We start from the raw sequence: 14,454 nt of genomic DNA, 5'->3' as shown, positions 1-14,454 counted from the left end.
TCTCCATAGTCTTTGATGCTGTAACACCTAGAGAGTTCTCCATAGTCTTTGATGCTGTAACACCTAGAGAGTTCTCCATAGTCTTTGATGCTATTCCATCTGGAACTCTCATGTTATTTAGAGGTGTAGCCAGACGTCCCCTTGTTGACCTTCCCTCCTTAATCCAGGTGACTCTCCAATAGAGAAAATATGTATTCTCTCCTTGCTCTCTCAGAAAAACACATATATTCGTGCTTTATTTCAAAGGGATATTGTTTCCCTTCCTTATGTCACAAGTTACTGGAATACATTGGTCACTAATATCTGTTGGAAAAAAAGTCAGTTATTACCACACAAATACCTGCTTGTTAACAAGGTCAAAGAGGTCCTCTTTCAGAATGATTCATAAGTATTACCCTGCGAATCATTCCCTGAAGAAACTTAAAAAGACATTAACATTGATTGTACTTTTTGTGTTGAGCATCCAGAAATAGTTTCACATTTATTTTGGCATTATCTACATGTTAAACAATTCTGAAAAGATATTCACAGTTTTATATTTGTTAATATTCTTGATGACTTTTGTTTGTTATGTGAGAATGTGTTGCTCGGTTTCCTTAACCATAATAAAGATTTTACCTGATACATCTAATTGTGCTAATGGAAAATTTTCGTTTTCATAAATGTAAATACAAGACCATGCTGTACAAGACCACGAAGAAGACTCACGGAACATTTCGAACACTGCATAACAAGCGGCCACCCGAAACGGTCTTGAGTGACAACAAACCTGCCCAATAAGCTTATTCGCTTGAAATACACCCACTTCTGTTGACACGGCCACTTCTGTTGACACGCCCACATTGAGACACTCCACGTCGGCAGTTACCGCCCACTCCGGAGAGGGGGTCTCTACGACTCAGAAAACACGGATGTGACGTTCCAGCTCACCAGATTTGGATTAAACCATTGGATTACAGTAAATAGTCGGACGGAGCGAAGAACAGGAGGGCTGTCAGATCGAATTGAAAACGGTACGGTTCCTTGCAGTTTTTACAAAAATAATTGAATATGTGAATGTAGACGTATACCCTGTAAAGTTATGCATGTTGTTTGAGGCAACATTTTGTTCGGGTGTTATTAGTGGCAAGACGTGTCTTTCTTTCTGTGTAGTCTTATCTATCCGGTGCTGCTGACGCCTGGCATCAAACCGCAGGCGAGCTGTGCGGTCTTGGAACAAAATATACGAGATTTTATTTGAGCATTTTATTTGACATATTATTTCAGAAAATATAATGAATCGTTGACTTGCATTGTGTTACAACGTTGTTATTACGCATATACGCACTGGAGCTGTACTGTCCTGGCTTTGTTTTTGCATCCCACTCTGTAGACGCCGGTCAGTCATCCTCAGAGAGGGGTGGCTGCTATGCTGCTCAACGGCTTGTTATGTAACGAACTGGACATTACGATGCACGTTACTGGGAAAACATGACACTCTTGCAGATTTATACATGTATTCTGTGTCCTATTCGTTATAGGTACAAATCCACTGTACATTTGTTTTACTATATGGTTCCAGAACAACAGTCTGAGTAGGCTATATATACTGTAGGTCACAGAACAGCAGTCTGAGTAGGCTATATATACTGTAGGTCACAGAACAGCAGTCTGAGTAGGCTATATATACTGTAGGTCACAGAACAGTAGTCTGAGTAGGCTATATATACTGTAGGTCACAGAACAGCAGTCTGAGTAGGCTATATATACTGTAGGTCACAGAACAGTAGTCTGAGTAGGCTATATATACTGTAGGTCACAGAACAGTAGTCTGACTATGCTATATATACTGTAGGTCACAGAACAGTAGTCTGAGTAGGCTATATATACTGTAGGTCACAGAACAGTAGTCTGAGTAGGCTATATATACTGTAGGTCACAGAACAGTAGTCTGAGTAGGCTATATATACTGTAGGTCACAGAACAGCAGTCTGAGTAGGCTATATATACTGTAGGTCACAGAACAGCAGTCTGAGTAGGCTATATATACTGTAGGTCACAGAACAGCAGTCTGAGTAGGCTATATATACTGTAGGTCACAGAACAGCAGTCTGAGTAGGCTATATATACTGTAGGTCACAGAACAGTAGTCTGAGTAGGCTATATATACTGTAGGTCACAGAACAGCAGTCTGAGTAGGCTATATATACTGTAGGTCACAGAACAGCAGTCTGAGTAGGCTATATATACTGTAGGTCACATAACAGCAGTCTGAGTAGGCGATATATACTGTAGGTCACAGAACAGTAGTCTGAGTAGGCTATATATACTGTAGGTCACATAACAGCAGTCTGAGTAGGCTATATATACTGTAGGTCACAGAACAGTAGTCTGAGTAGGCTATATATACTGTAGGTCACAGAACAGTAGTCTGAGTAGGCTATATATACTGTAGGTCACATAACAGCAGTCTGAGTAGGCTATATATACTGTAGGTCACAGAACAGCAGTCTGAGTAGGCTATATATACTGTAGGTCACAGAACAGCAGTCTGAGTAGGCTATATATACTGTAGGTCACAGAACAGCAGTCTGAGTAGGCTATATATACTGTAGGTCACAGAACAGTAGTCTGAGTAGGCTATATATACTGTAGGTCACAGAACAGTAGTCTGAGTAGGCTATATATACTGTAGGTCACAGAACAGTAGTCTGAGTAGGCTATATATACTGTAGGTCACAGAACAGTAGTCTGAGTAGGCTATATATACTGTAGGTCACAGAACAGTAGTCTGAGTAGGCTATATATACTGTAGGTCACAGAACAGTAGTTTAAGTATAGAAAGTATGAATATGGACAAATTCATATTATATATTATGTAATAAATAATTATGTTTTGAAATGTAGCCTAATAGATAATAATTAGAGGATAACAATGTGAGAGGTCAACGGTGAACGGCAGAGCTGTACTGTATGTATGAATGAATGGGTTTTATGACAAGTTCTATTGATGCTTTATGGGCAGAACTTTGCAGAACTTCGATAGGGAACATATTGTTGTAGAAATAATTAGTTTTCTTTTAATCAGAACTCTGTTCTGCTTTATTTCAGTTGGACAATTATTGTTGTATTTTACCTCCAGTTCATATACAGTATTCTCTCTCATATACTTTTATGTGCTGTACATGTCTGAGGAAGAATCCTGTAGTTTTATGAGAAGGCAGACAACCTGTCTTGGCTCAAGGAGAGGAACTATGGGGATTACAGTTCCGATGCCTGAGTGCTGAATGCCTGAGTGCTGAATGCCTGAGTGCAGGATGCCTGAGTGCAGGATGCCTGAGTGCAGGATGCCTGAGTGCTGAATGCCTGAGTGCAGGATGCCTGAGTGCTGAATGCATGAGTGCAGAATGCCTGAGTGCAGAATGCCTGAGTGCAGGATGACTGAGTGCTGAATGCCTGAGTGCAGGATGCCTGAGTGCAGGATGCCTGAGTGCTGAATGCCTGAGTGCTGAATGCCTGAGGGCAGGATGCCTGAGTGCAGGATGCCTGAGTGCTGAATGCCTGAGTGCTGAATGCCTGGGTGCAGGATGCCTGGGTGCAGGATGCCTGAGTGCTGAATGCCTGAGTGCTGAATGCCTGAGTGCAGGATGCCTGGTTGCAGGATGCCTGAGTGCAGGATGCCTGGGTGCTGAATGCCTGAGTGCAGGATGCCTGAGTGCAGGTTGCCTGGGTGCAGGATGCCTGGGTGCAGGATGCCTGGGTGCTGTCTTGCTGTTGTTGTGAGGGTAGCGTTGTATTTCCTAATTCTGCTGAGTGAGAATGTGGAGTAAAGGTCTTCATGTGACAGAGATCTGTCTGGTTTCAGTTTGGTGAACACAGAGCCCAGGGTGCAGTTACAGGTCACAGAACAATCAGCCTAATGTAGGATGGAAGACACACACGCTCATTCACTGACACACACTGACACTGTGGTGAAGACAGAACCTATCAGGGGGGGGGGGGGGGGGGGGGGTATTGTCTGTATTTACCTATGGCAGGAGGATACTCAACACTGGTGAAGACAGAACCTATCAGGGGGGGGGGGGGGGGTATTGTCTGTATTTACCTATGGCAGGAGGATACTCAACACTGGTGAAGACAGAACCTATCAGGGGGGGGGGGGGGGGGGGGTATTGTCTGTATTTACCTATGGCAGGAGGATACTCAACACTGGTGAAGACAGAACCTATCAGGGGGGGGGGGGGGGGGTATTGTCTGTATTTACCTTTGGCAGGAGGATACTCAACACTGGTGAAGACTGAACCTATCAGTGGGGGGGGGGGGGGGGTATTGTCTGTATTGACCTATGGCAGGAGGATACTCAACACTGGTGAAGACAGAACCTATCAGGGGGGGGGGGTATTGTCTGTATTTACCTTTGGCAGGAGGATACTCAACACTGGTGAAGACTGAACCTATCGGGGGGGGGGGTATTGTCTGTATTTACCTATGGCAGGAGGATACTCAACACTGGTGAAGACTGAACCTATCAGGGGGGGGGGGGGGGGGGTATTGTCTGTATTTACCTATGGCAGGAGGATACTCAACACTGGTGAAGACAGAACCCATTGGGGGGGGGGGGGGTATTGTCTGTATTTACCTATGGCAGGAGGATACTCAACACTGGTGAAGACAGAACCTATCAGGGGGGGGGGGGGGGGTATTGTCTGTATTTACCTATGGCAGGAGGATACTCAACACTGGTGAAGACAGAACCCATTGGGGGGGGGGGGGGGGGGGTATTGTCTGTATTTACCTATGGCAGGAGGATACTCAACACTGGTGAAGACAGAACCCATTGGGGGGGGGGGGGGGTATTGTCTGTATTTACCTATGGCAGGAGGATACTCAACACTGGTGAAGACTGAACCTATCAGGGGAGGGGGGGGGGTATTGTCTGTATTTACCTATGGCAGGAGGATACTCAACACTGGTGAAGACAGAACCCATTGGGGGGGGGGGGGGGGTATTGTCTGTATTTACCTATGGCAGGAGGATACTCAACACTGGTGAAGACTGAACCTATCGGGGGGGGGGGGGGTATTGTCTGTATTTACCTTTGGCAGGAGGATACTCAACACTGGTGAAGACTGAACCTATCAGGGGGGGGGGGGGTATTGTCTGTATTTACCTTTGGCAGGAGGATACTCAACACTGGTGAAGACTGAACCTATCAGGGGGGGGGGGGGGTATTGTCTGTATTTACCTATGGCAGGAGGATACTCAACACTGGTGAAGACAGAACCTATCAGGGGGGGGGGGTATTGTCTGTAATTACCTATGGCAGGAGGATACTCAACACTGGTGAAGACAGAACCTATCAGGGGGGGGGGGGGGGTATTGTCTGCATTTACCTTTGGCAGGAGGATACTCAACACTGGTGAAGACAGAACCTATCAGGGGGGGGGGGGTATTGTCTGTATTTACCTTTGGCAGGAGGATACTCAACACTGGTGAAGACTGAACCTATCAGGGGAGGGGGGGGGGGGGGGGTATTGTCTGTATTTACCTATGGCAGGAGGATACTCAACACTGGTGAAGACTGAACCTATCAGGGGAGGGGGGGGGGGGGGTATTGTCTGTATTTACCTATGGCAGGAGGATACTCAACACTGGTGAAGACAGAACCTATCAGGGGGGGGGGGGGGTATTGTCTGTATTTACCTTTGGCAGGAGGATACTCAACACTGGTGAAGACAGAACCTATCAGGGGGGGGGGGGGGGTATTGTCTGTATTTACCTATGGCAGGAGGATACTCAACACTGGTGAAGACTGAACCTATCGGGGGGGGGGGTATTGTCTGTATTTACCTATGGCAGGAGGATACTCAACACTGGTGAAGACTGAACCTATCGGGGGGGGGGGGGTATTGTCTGTATTTACAAAACACCTGACTGGCTTCAAACGTGACGATCAGAGCAAATCAAATGTAATTGTATTTGTCACAAGCTTGGTAAACAACAGGTGTAGACTAACAGTGAAATGCTTAGTTACAGGCTCTTCCCGACAATGCAGAGACAAATAATAGAGAAATAATATAAAAGTTAAACAGGTGTAATAAATGTAATAATAATTGGTTTTTTACATTTATACATTTATATATATATATATATATATACGGTGCATTTGCATTTTGTTACGTTATCCTTTAAAAAAAAAAAAATGTGTCCTCATCAATATACACTGCTCAAAAAAATAAAGAGAACACTAAAATAACGCATCCTAGATCTGAATGAATGAAATATTCTTATTAAATACTTTTTTCTTTACATAGTTGAATGTGCTGACAACAAAATCACACAAAAATTATCAATGGAAATCAAATGTATCAACCCGTGGAGATCTGGATTTGGAGTCACACTCAAAATGAAAGTGGAAAACCACACTACAGGCTGATCCAACTTTGATGTAATGTCCTTAAAAGAGGTCAAAATGAGGCTCAGTAGTGTGTGTGGCCTCCACGTGCCTGTATGACCTCCCTACAACGCCTGGGCATGCTCCTGATGAGGTGGCGGATGGTTTCCTGAGGGATCTCCTCCCAGACCTGGACTAAAGCATCCGCCAACTCCTGGACAGTCTGTGTGACGTTGGTGGATGGAGCGAGACATGATGTCCCAGATGTGCTCAATTGGATTCAGGTCTGGGGAACGGGCGGGCCAGGCATCAATGCCTTCCACTTGCAGGAACTGCTGACACACTCCAGCCACATAAGGTCTAGCATTGTCTTGCATTAGGAGGAACCCAGGGCCAACCGCACCAGCATATGGTCTCACAAGGGGTCTGAGGATCTCATCTCGGTACCTAATGGCAGTCAGGCTACCTCTGGCGAGCACATGGAGGGCTCAGCGGCCCCCCCAAAGAAATGCCACCCCACACCATGACTGACCCATCGCCAAACCGGTCATGCTGGAGGATGTTGCAGACAGCAGAGCGTTCTCCACGGCGTCTCCAGACTGTCACGTCTGTCACATGTGCTCAGTGTGAACCTGCTTTAATCTGTGAAGAGCACAGGGTGCCAGTGGCGAATTTGCCTATCTTGGTGTTCTCTGGCAAATGCCAAACGTCCTGCACGGTGTTGGGCTGTAAGTACCTGTGGACGTCGGGCCCTCATACCACCCTCATGGAGTCTGTTTCTGACTGTTTGAGCAGACACATGCACATTTGTGGCCTGCTGGAGGTCATTTTGCAGGGCTCTGGCAGTGCTCCCCCTGCTGTTCCTTGCACAAAGGCGGAGGTAGCGGTCCTGCTGCTGGGTTGTTGCCCTCCTACGGCCTCCTCCATGTCTCCTGATGTACTGGCCTGTCTCCTGGTAGCGCCTCCATGCTCTGGACACTACGCTGACAGACACAGCAAACCTTCTTGCCACAGCTCGCATTGATGTGCCATCCTGGATGAGCTGCACTACCTGAGCCACTTGTGTGGGTTGTAGACTCCGTCTCATGCTACCACTAGAGTGAAAGCACAGCCAGCATTCAAAAGTGACCAAAACATCAGCCAGGAAGCATAGGAACTGAGAAGTGGTCTGTGGTTATCACCTGCAGAACCACTCCTTTATTGGGGGGGTCTTGCTAATTTCCTATAATTTCCACCTGTTGTCTATTCCATTTGCACAACAGCACGTGGAATGTATTGTCAATCAGTGTTGCTTCCTAAGTGGACAGTTTGATTTCACAGAAGTGTGATTGACTTCAAGTTACATTGTGTTGTTTAAGTGTTCCCTTTATTTTTTTGAGCTGTGTACATCCAATATCTCCTAATGACAAAAAAAATTTAAAAAATTGTTGCAATTTATAAAATATAAAAATCAGAAATATCATATTTACATTAGTATTCAGAACCTTTACTCAGTACTTTGTTGAAGCACCTTCGGCAGTAATTACAGCATTGAGTCTTCTTGGGTTTGACGCTACAAGCTTGGCACATCTGTATTTGGGGAGTTTCTCCCATTCTTCTCTGCAGATCCTCTCAAGCTCTGTCAGGTTGGATGGGGAGCATTGCTGCTCAGTTATTTTCAGCTCTCTCCAGAGATGTTCGATCGGGTTCAAGTCCGGGCTCTGGCTGGGCCACTCAAGGACATTCAGAGACTTGTCCCGAAGCCACTCCTGCGTTGTCTTGGCTGTGTGCTTAGGGTTGTTGTCCTGTTGGACGGTGAACCTTCACCCCAGTCTGAGGTCCTGAGCGCCCGGGAACAGGTTTTCATCAAGGATCTCTCTGTACTTTGCTCCATTCATCTTTCCCTCAATCCTGACTAGTCTCCCAGTCCCTGCCGCTGAAAAACATCCCCACAGCATGACGCTGCCACCACCATGCTTCAACGTAGGGATGGTGCCAGATTTCCTCCAGACGTGACGCTGGAAAGAGTTCAATCTTGGTTTCATCAGACTGAAGAATCTTGTTTCTCATGGTCTGAGAGTCCTTTAGGTGCCTTTTGGAAAACTCCAAGCGGGCTGTCATGTGCCTTTTACGGAGTTGTGTCTTCCGTCTGGCCACTAACATAACAACCTGATTGTTGGAGTGCTGCAGAGAAGGTTGTACTTCTGGAAGGTTCTCCCATCTCCACAGAGGAACTCCGAAGCCCTGTCAGAGTGGTTCCAAACTTCTTCCATTTAAGAATGATGGAGGCCACTGTGTTCTTGCGGACCTACAATGCTGCAGAACTTTTTTGGTACCCTTCTCCAGATCTGTGCCTGCTCTGACATGCACTGTCAACTGTGGGACCTTATATAGACAGGTGTGTGCCTTTCCAAATCACGTCCAATCAATTGAATTTACCACAGGTGGACTCAAGTCAAGTTGTAGAAACATCTCAAGGATGATCAATGGAAACAGGATGCACATGAGCTCAATTTTGAGTCTCATAGCAAAGGGCATGAATACTTATGTAAATAAGATGTTGAATTTAAAACAAATTTAAAACAAACAGATAAACAGTAACAGCAGCATATGTGATGAGTCCAAAAAGTTAGTGCAGAAAGGGTCAGTGCAGATAGCAACTATTGAACTATTGTGACTGCTCGAGGTAGCTCGAGGTAACACTATGACAGATTATTATAGGTAACGTAGTTAGTCCTATTACAACAACACTATGGCAGGTTATTATAGGTAACATAGTTAGTCCTATTACAACAACACTCATTTCATACCTATTTTAAGGTTTGTGTTGAATTTGAATAGTGGTTTTAGGGCGGGGCTAATGTTAGCTTCACAAGTAAACTGCGGCTGTCACTGCTTTTGAGAGTCATGATGGCACACAGTGATGATGATTCGAAAAATGCACTATTGATTGAATTAACTATTGATGAACTCACAAATAATTAACTTTACACTCACCATTGATAATGTCTTAATAAATAAATAGATAGATATATGAGTTACACAAAGTAGGAAGCTTTATTTTCAGAGGGGATGGATTCTGTTCAAAGAGAGAGAGGAAGGAACAATGCTACTTTATATAATGTTACTCAACAAAGCATGAGAATGGGTTAATGTAACAACTTCCAATAGCACAAGATAAATAATTATATAAACTACTTAACTTAGTAAATTATTGTATATAGCAACAATATGAATATAAAAATAAATATAGCAACTAATAACAGTTAGTAACTCTCATATGTCCTTTCACTCCATCATATACACTGCGTCCATGAAAACCTGCTCTTTCCATGAAATAGGTAATAACATTATGTTGGATTATATGGAAATTATATCCACATTTGTGAGTCCATTTCCTTGGAACTATCTTATGAATTGTGTTGCATGAATAAAAAAAAACGACCTCTCATTTAATTGTATTTTGACAGGAAATGTCTGGAAAGGGGAAGGGCCTAACAAGCACCGCTCCACTCCCGAACAGCTATAGGCTGCTAACGAGGAAGTGAATGCAGGGAGGAGCCTGAGGGAGGTGGCTCGTGCCTACTGTCAGTACCTGTTTACAGGGAAGCCAATGGTCCAAAAACATTCCCCATAGTTTATAACTATTGCAGTTTGGTGAAATGCTGTTCACGGTCACTGAACTGGCTATGCACTTTGGTCCCGTTCATTTTCTTCACTTCTTCAATCAACAGCAGAAAGAGAGGCAGGAATGTTGCCTCTCAATTTTGGTTAGAGCATGTCATTTACAAACAACTTTAATAGTTATTGACATGCGTTATTGCACGCATGAGATTTCACAATTATTGTCACGTTCTGACCATAGTTTTTTTGTGTTTTCCTTGTTTTAGTGTTGGTCAGGACGTGAGCTGGGTGGGCATTCTATGTTGTGTGTCTAGTTTGTCTGTTTCTGTGTTTAGCCTGATATGGTTCTCAATCAGAGGCAGGTGTTAATCATTGTCTCTGATTGGGAACCATATTTAGGTAGCTTGTTTTGTGTTGGGGTTTGTGGGTGGTTGTTTCCTGTCTTTGTGTTCTCTGCACCAGATAGGACTGTTTTGTGTTGGGATTTGTGGGTGGTTGTTTCCTGTCTTTGTGTTCTCTGCACCAGATAGGACTGTTTTGTGTTGTGGTTTTGTGGGTGGTTGTTTCCTGTCTTTGTGTTCTCTGCACCAGATAGGACTGTTTTGTGTTGGGGTTTTGTGGGTGGTTGTTTCCAGTCTTTGTGTTCTCTGCACCAGATAGGACTGTTTTGTGTTGGGGTTTTGTGGGTGGTTGTTTCCAGTCTTTGTGTTCTCTGCACCAGATAGGACTGTTTCCAGTCTTTGTGTTCTCTGCACCAGATAGGACTGTTTCCAGTCTTTGTGTTCTCTGCACCAGATAGGACTGTTTCCTGTCTTTGTGTTCTCTGTACCAGATAGGACTGTTTTGTGTTGGGATGTGTGGGTGGTTGTTTCCTGTCTTTGTGTTCTCTGCACCAGATAGGACTGTTTTGTGTTGGGGTTTGTGGGTGGTTGTTTCCTGTCTTTGTGTTCTCTGCACCAGATAGGACTGTTTTGTGTTGGGGTTTGTGGGTGGTTGTTTCCTGTCTTTGTGTTCTCTGTACCAGATAGGACTGTTTCCTGTCTTTGTGTTCTCTGCACCAGATAGGACTGTTTTGTGTTGGGGTTTGTGGGTGGTTGTTTCCTGTCTCTGTGTTCTCTGCATTACATAGGACCGTTTTGGGTTTTGCCACGGTTGTTTTTGTAATTGTGTTCATGTTGAGTTTCTCATATTAAAAACTATGAACTCTAACCACGCTGCATTTTGGTCCTCCTCTCCTTCGACGGAAGAAAGCCGTTACAATTATTGAATAAAGCGCTCGTGAAAAGGTTGGCACAGCAAAGGTATTTCAAAACATGTGAACACAGCAAACGTTAGAGCAAAAATAGGAAAGCTCTTTGTCAGCAGGTGAAGGGTTTGTTTGTGTAAATGCAGATCAGAGGTTGGCACAGTGGTATTCTTTTTAAGATTCTGCTCATCAAAGTCGTACGCAATTCATTATTGATTGATTCAGTGTTTGTGTTATTGATGACCACATTGCTGTTAGCGCCCTACTCGTGAAAAATGTGTTTAATATTAGCCATAATAAAATTCATACTAATGCTCATTAAATGAAAATCATGAATAATGAAGATTTCTTACAAGTGCATATGGTTAAGCGTGATTTTAATCTGAGAGAGAAGCGTTACTCCTGGTGAAAAGAGGTTGTACGCCACACAATGCTCGTCGGGACACGGCACGATGTAATGTACAGTGTCAGAGGGGTCCGTTTTTTTTCACAATTTCTTGAATACTATTGGTCCAATACCATGTCAATCAACGCCTGAATAGAAACGTAGCTAACACCCTGTATTTTGATGCTAACACAGTTGCTACAGTTCCAATAGTATTCATTGCTGTTCTATCAGGAGGACTCATCTGCTGTTGTCAGGAGGATTCATCTGCTGTTGTCAGGAGGATTCATCCGCTGTTCTATCAGGACGATTCATCTGCTGTTCTATCAGGACGATTCATCTGCTGTTCTATCAGGAGGATTCATCTGCTGTTCTATCAGGAGGATTCATCTGCTTTTCTATCAGGAGGATTCATCTGCTGTTCTATCAGGAGGATTCATCTGCTGTTCTATCAGGAGGATTCATCTGCTGTTCTATCAGGAGGATTCATCTGCTGTTCTATCAGGAGGATTCATCTGCTGCTCTATCAGGAGGATTCATCTGCTGCTCTATCAGGAGGATTCATCCGCTGTTCTATCAGGACGATTCATCTGCTGTTCTATTAGGAGGATTCATCTGCTGTTGTCAGGAGGATTCATCCGCTGTTCTTTCAGGACGATTCATCTGCTGTTCTATCAGGAGGATTCATCTGCTGTTCTATCAGGAGGATTCATCTGCTTTTCTATCAGGAGGATTCATCTGCTGTTCTATCAGGAGGATTCATCTGCTGTTCTATCAGGAGGATTCATCTGCTGTTCTATCAGGAGGATTCATCTGCTGCTCTATCAGGAGGATTAATCTGCTGTTCTATTAGAAGGATTCATCAGCTGTTGTCAGGAGGATTCATCTGCTGTTGTATTAGGAGGATTCATCTGCTGTTGTCAGGAAGATTCATCTGCTGTTGTCAGGAAGATTCATCTGCTGTTGTCAGGAGGATTCATCTGCTGTTGTCAGGAGGATTCATCTGCTGTTGTCAGGAGGATTCATCTGCTGTTCTATCAGGAGGATTCATCTGTTGTTCTATCAGGAGGATTCATCTGTTGTTCTATCAGGAGGATTCATCTGCTGTTCTATCAGGAGGATTCATCTGCTTTTCTATCAGGAGGATTCATCTGCTGTTGTCAGGAGGATTCATCAGCTGTTGTCAGGAGGATTCATCTGCTGTTGTATTAGGAGGATTCATCTGATGTTGTCAGGAGGATTCATCTGCTGTTCTATTAGGAGGATTCATCTGCTGTTCTATCAGGAGGATTCATCTGCTGTTGTCAGGAAGATTCATCTGCTGTTGTCAGGAGGATTCATCTGCTGTTGTCAGGAGGATTCATCTGCTCCTCTATCAGGAGGATTCATCTGCTGTTGTCAGGAGGATTCATCTGCTGTTGTCAGGAGGTTTCATCTGCTGTTCTATTAGGAGGATTCATCTGCTGTTCTATCAGGAGGTTTCATCTGCTGTTCTATCAGGAGGATTCATCTGCTGTTCTATCAGGAGGATTCATCTGCTGTTCTCTCAGGAGGATTCATCTGCTGTTCTCTCAGGATGATTCATCTACTGTTCTATTAGGAGGATTCATCTGCTGTTCTCTCAGGAGGATTCATCTGCTGTTCTCTCAGGATGATTCATCTACTGTTCTATTAGGAGGATTCATCTGCTGTTGTCAGGAGGATTCATCTGCTGTTCTATTAGGATGATTAATCTGCTGTTTTATCAGGAGGATTCATCTGCTTTTGTCAGGGGGAATCATCTGCTGTTGTCAGGAGGATTCATCTGCTCCTCTATCAGGAGGATTCATCTGCTGTTGTCAGGAGGATTCATCTGCTGTTGTCAGGAGGATTCATCTGCTCCTCTATCAGGAGGATTCATCTGCTGTTGTCAGGAGGATTCATCTGCTGTTCTATCAGGATGATTCATCTGCTGTTCTATCAGGATGATTCATCTGCTGTTCTATCAGGAGGATTCATCTGCTGTTCTATCAGGAGGATTCATCTGCTGTTCTATCAGGAGGATTCATCTGCTATTCTATTAGGAGGATTCATCTGCTGTTCTATTAGGAGGATTCATCTGCTGTTGTCAGGAGGATTCATCTGCTGTTCAATCCTCCTGAAGGGAACTTTTTGTCCCAGAAAAGAGGGTTACCTCTGATGCGGTTGCATGGCAACCCGTTTGTCCTGTGAAGAGAACTCACATATCCCAGCAATCTGTCCGGGCAGGGGAAGTGACATCAATAAGGTGTGGTGACAGCAAGGGGTTGGGAGTGGCTTGTGGAGGTGGCATGGTGACAGCAAGGGGATGGGAGGGGCTTGTGGAGGTGGCATGGTGACTGCAAGGTGGTCGGAGTGGCTTGTGGAGGTGGCATGGTAACAGCAAGGGGATGGGAGGGGCTTGTGGAGATGGCATGGTGACTGCAAGGGGTTTGGAGTGGCTTGTAGAGGTGGCATGGTGACAGCAAGGGGATGGGAGGGGCTTGTGGAGGTGGCATGGTGACAGCAAAGGGATGGGAGGGGCTTGTGGAGGTGGCATGGTGACTGCAAGGGGTTGGGAGTGGCTTGTGGAGGTGGTATGATGACAGCATGTTGATGATGCTCTGTTCTGTTCGTTCTGGTTCATATTCACACAGATTAACAAGGTTGCATCCCAAATGGCACCCTATTCCCTGGGCCCTGGTCAAAAGTAGTGCACTAGGGAATCGGGTGCCATTTTTGGAGGTTTAGCAGGGTTAGAGAAGTATTAATGGACATAGTCCAGGTTTAGCCTGGGATAGAGAAGTATTAATGGACATAGTCCAGGTTTAGCCAGGGTTAGAGAAGTAT

General features: G+C 44.7%; 1 protein-coding gene across 1 annotated transcript in view; it reads left to right on the top strand.

The window, feature by feature from the left end:
* The first annotated feature begins 946 nt into the window (after positions 1-946).
* si:ch211-45c16.2 (mitogen-activated protein kinase kinase kinase 13) overlaps positions 947-14,454 on the top strand; it is a 124,733-nt gene continuing 111,225 nt past the window's right edge. The window contains exon 1 of the mRNA XM_036959538.1: positions 947-1,013. The gene's annotated coding sequence lies outside the window, so the exon portion shown is untranslated. The remainder of the gene's footprint in view (positions 1,014-14,454) is intronic.

The sequence above is a fragment of the Oncorhynchus mykiss genome, chromosome 22 (genome assembly GCF_013265735.2).
Source record: "Oncorhynchus mykiss isolate Arlee chromosome 22, USDA_OmykA_1.1, whole genome shotgun sequence".
Classification (NCBI taxonomy): Eukaryota; Metazoa; Chordata; class Actinopteri; order Salmoniformes; family Salmonidae; genus Oncorhynchus; species Oncorhynchus mykiss.
Note: the sequence above shows the minus strand (reverse complement) of the source record. Positions and strands in the feature narration are given on the sequence as shown.